Genomic DNA, 5,109 nt, shown 5'->3' with positions numbered 1-5,109 from the left:
TTCGTGCTCCGGAAGGAGGGCCGGGGGCGGGGCGGGGGTGGAGCAGGGCCTTTCATTTTTTTCTTTTAATTAAGACACACGCTATTGTAATCCACCCCCTCGGATATAATGTACTTTTTCACTCTGTATGAGGAAAAATTAAAGTGAAAATAGAAAGAACGAGTCTATATTCCATGCAGTTTAGTAAAATGAGTAAAATTTATTCCCACTAAAAGTAAGAAAGGAAGCATGTGTGAACACAAAAGGTAGACGGTACCTAAACTGAAAGATGTGAATTAGAAAATCGGGCACATGCCGATTCTTTTTAAGGGTGGGTTATTTTTCGCAGTGGGTAAGTGATGTGGTGGTGTAATCCCTGAAGCCAGACATTAATAAAATGGAAACGAATTCACTGATGTGAAGCATCAGTTATTTGAAAAAAATTCATTATAGAATGTTGAGGAAGCACGGCAGAGAGGCTGGGAGTAAGATTTCTGGAGGCAGGTGCTTGAGTTTTAATCCAGGGCGTTTACTAGCTGTGACTGTGTGGGAAGGTCAGTTTCTCTATCTGTGCAACTGGGATTACAATGCCTATTTTGTAGACTGACTGCGAGCACTGAAATTAAGGTGCGTGAAGTTCTTGGTATGTGAACGTGATGGGTTTTACCTTACTCTCACCCTTATTCTGGCGCGAGCGCGTGCGCGCGCACGCACGCACACACACACACACAGACACACACACGAGACTTCTTATCTTCCCCTTATAGTTTGAGAAGGGTTAAAGTTTGCAGACGGGGAAATTCTTGTTTTGGGGCCAAGATGAAACAAAAGACTATTATTGAGTTACCATCATTGTGACTTTAAAGATGAATGAGCGCCATCTGGCCTCTGCCCTCAAGTAGCATACCTCCTTCTAGAAGATAAAACAGACTCCAATTAATAATTTATTCTAGCGCAATGAGTTCTATAATATATTGGAAGAACTATTTACTTTGGCTAAATGAGTCCAGGTTGGCTTCCTGAGGTAGTGATGTTATCTTGGGTCTTGAAGATTGTGTAAAAATTTCTGGGTAAATCAGGAGAGACTAACAGCCCTTCTAAACAGAAGGGGTAGCCTTAAAGAGACCTCCCAGAATCTTTATGATCTCACAACATCTGTAAGCTTCTGCAATCTCGTTTTACTCTACATTCTCTCTCCAATCTAACATCAAACCATAGAGGAGAATTTTTCTTAATTTTTTTTTTTGTTGTTTACATTCTTTTTTTTGTTTTCTCATTCTGGACTGCTTTTTTATGCAGATATTGGGTCACCTAGACTGGTCCTCTTCTTTATTACTCTTTTTCTCTTTTACTTTTCATTTCTTTCTCTTTTTGCTTCACCTTATAGGAAGTTTCTTCAACTTTATCTTCCAACTCTTCAACTGAATTTTTTATTTCTGTTGTCATCCATTTCCCTCCATCCTCATACCCCTTCTCATTGTCAATCATTCTTTCATGTTTAATACAAATCTTCTTGTTTATATGTTTTCATGAAATTTATACTCTTGTGTCCATTTTTAATTTATGTAAAGGGTATTGTGACATATATATTCATATTCCTATATTCCTCTCCACTTCTGACTTCTACCTTCCACCCTCCCTCCAGATCATCAGTGTTACAGGTAAATATATTACTATATTAGTTTTCTGCAGCCTCTGTAACAATTTACCACAAACTGGATAGCTTAAAACAATACAGCCCTGTAGGCCAGAAGTTCAGTATCAGTTTCAAAGAGCCAAAATCCAAAATGATCTCCTCATCTCAAGCTTCTTAATTTAGTCACATCTACATGGACCCTTTTTTTCAAATAAGTAACATTTATAAGTTCTAGACATTGAGATGTAGATATATCTTTGAGAGTCATTATTAGCCTGCCACAATAATCTTTCATATTTTTATATGCTTACCTAGACATATAGATACTTATGGAACACTATTCTCTTTTTACAAACTGAAATGGAATAATATGATCTCTGTTCAAATGCTACTTCCTCAGAGAAGTTCATTCTTATCCCTTTATCCAACACACAGCCTACCCTTTGTTCCTTCATCCTTCTTTATTTTTCTTCCTAGTATTTGTATCAGTCAGGGTTCCCCATTGCTAATGAAAGAAACAACTTTTGCTAATTTAAGCAGAAAATAGAATATCAAGTAGCACACAGAATCATCAGGAGGGCTATTTACACCACTTAGAGGCTATGTTCCTAAAATCACATCACAGAGGTGGTCTAGTACACATCTCTTTGCAACACAGCTGGACACACATCTGCAGCATGTGCTGCCAACACCACTGGAGCTAGGCACAAGATATTGTAGTTAGAACGTTGTCCTTACTCCCTGGGAGTGCTGCTACCCTCACCAGAAGGGATTTTAGGTGGCACCAGATTCTTTCATCACATAAGTCCAGTAATAGAAATCCTCCAAATGTACACTTTCTTTTCAAGAGTGGTCTGAATATTCTGGGTCCTTTGAATTTCTGTAGAAATGCTGGAATCGGCTCTTAATTTCTCAAAAAAAAAAAAAAGCAAACAAAAAAAACAGGCAGGTTCTTATTGGGATTTTGTTGACCCTATAAATCAATTTAGGAAAAACTGAAATCTAATCAATACTGAGTATTTTTAATCAATGAACATTATATGTCTCTCCATTTATATAGAATTTTAAGTTCTTCAGAAATGCTTTGTAGAGATATCACATGCCTTATGTTAAATTTGTTCCTAAATATCTTGGTTTTAGAAATGATTAAAATAAAATTTTTACATTTAAATCTTCAATCATTTACTGATTACATATAAAAATAAATTAACTTTATATTAATCTTGGATCCTGCAACCTTGTAAATTCCCTCAATAGTTCTAATAGTTTTTTATAGATTCTTCTAGATTTTCTACATGAAGTCATGTCACCTATGAATGAATTTTATTTCTTCCTTTATGAAATATGTGTTTTCACTACTTTCACTTACTTTATGGCACTGACTAGGAGGACCAGTAAAATGGTGAATAGAAGAGAACAGAGAGGCTACTTTTTACCCATCTTAGGGAGAAAACCATTAAATATGAGGTTAGCTGTAGGCTTTTCAGATGTGCATTTTCTCAGATTGGGGAAATTCCCTTCTATTTCTAATGTACTGAGAGATTTTAACAAGATTTGATGCTGAATTTATCACGTTTCTTCTGCATTTATTGTGAATGGTTTTTCTTCTTTATTCTGTTTAATATGATGAATTACACTGTTCAATTTTCTAATGTTAACACAACCTTGCATTCTTGGAGTACACCCAACTTGGTCAGAACATATTACATTTTTTATGTGAGTTAAAGTTGCTGATATTATGTTAAGGATTTTTCTATCTATGATTATGAGTAATGTTGATATGTAATTTTATTTTCTTTTGTCAGGCTTTGGTAGCCGAGTAATCTTGGACTCATAAAACAAGTCAAATGTTTTGCCTCCTCCTATATTTTCTGTGTGTGTTTGTATAACATTGGTGGTGTTTTTGGGCCTCAACTGTCTGGTAGAATTCACCAGTGAAACTACCTTCCTTCTATTTTCTTTTACTTTGCTCTTATTTTTCGTGCTTTGTAAGATTGCATGATTGATTTTAGCCCTTTCCTCTTTTCTAATATTAGCATTTAAGGCTTTAAATTTCCCTCTGAACACTACTCTAACTATATCCAACAAATTATCATTCAGTTTGAAGTATTTTCTAATTTCTCTTATGGTCTCTTCTTTTACCCATAGGTTAAGAAGAATCATGTTCCTAATTTCCAATTATTCGGGGATTTTTCAGATATATTTATATTATTAATTTCTAATTTAATCTTATTGTGGAAGACCTCTATTCTGGAAGATATCAATCTTTTAAAATCTACTGAAACTTGTTTTATGGACCATACTGCATTCTGTCTCTGTGAACAGTACCACATGCACTTGAAAATAATAATATTCTACAGTTGTTGGACATAGTATTCTCTAAAAGTCAATTAGGCCAAAGTGATAGTTTTGTTCATATCTTCTGATTACGTATTTTGTATAATTGTTCTATCAATTGCTGAGAGAGGGATGTCTGAATATCTAACTAATGCATTTACTTATTTATCATTGTGAAATGCCTCTATCACTAGTAATCTCTTGAAGTATACCTTATTTGATTTTAACATAGTCACTACAACTTTTATGTTTATTGGATGTATGATATATCTTTTTCCATCCTTTTACTCTTATTTGTCTATATATTTAAAATACAACTCTTATAAAAATAATAGACTTGATTTTTTAAAATCCATCTGACAATCGCTGCTTTTTAGCAGGTAGTCCTATTTACATGTAAGGTAAGTACTGACACGGCTGAATTTAAGTCTATCATTTTATTATTTGTTTTATATCTGTTTTTTATTCATTCGTTTCTTCTTATCTTCTTTTTGCTTAATTAAAAAGGCTGCCATCTTTTTTCTTTCTTGTCTTCTTTTTGCCTTTTGGAATTGCCTTTTATTTTATTTGTTGTGAATATATCTTTGAATTTTTTTTAGTGGCTGCTTGGGATTATTATACAAATTCCTAACTTTTCTGATCTAGTTAGAGTTAGTATTGTATTACTTCATGTAAAATATAAGAACCTTGGTACTCTATGAGTCCAGTTACCCAGTACCTTCTCCCAATCATTTATGCTTTAGTTTTTATATGCAATATCTTCAATTGACATAAAGTCTATAATAAAATGCTATAATTTTTGCTTTAAATTATCATAGGTATTTTTAAACAAGAAAAAAGTCTTTTAAGTTGATCATTTCCAGTGTTCTTCGTTCCTTCCAGAACATCTTAAGTCTCCATTTCATATCATTTCTCTTCAACATGAATAAATCCCTGTAACATTTCTTCAAGTTTGTAAAATTTGTTCAATTTCTTCTGATGATGAATTCTGTTAATTTTTGTTTATCTCTGAATGTCTTTATTTTGTCTTCATTTTTGAGGGATCTTTTTATTGGATATAAAAATATGGGTAGAGAGTTGTTATCTTTCAGTCCTTTCAAGATACGGTTCTCCTGTCTTTTGGCCTCTTTCATTTCACAAGAGAAATGACTATAATT

This window comes from Pteropus medius, unplaced genomic scaffold (assembly GCF_902729225.1).
Source record: "Pteropus medius unplaced genomic scaffold, Ma_sr-lr_union100, whole genome shotgun sequence".
NCBI lineage: Eukaryota > Metazoa > Chordata > Mammalia > Chiroptera > Pteropodidae > Pteropus > Pteropus medius.
This window is presented reverse-complemented; position numbering follows the sequence as displayed.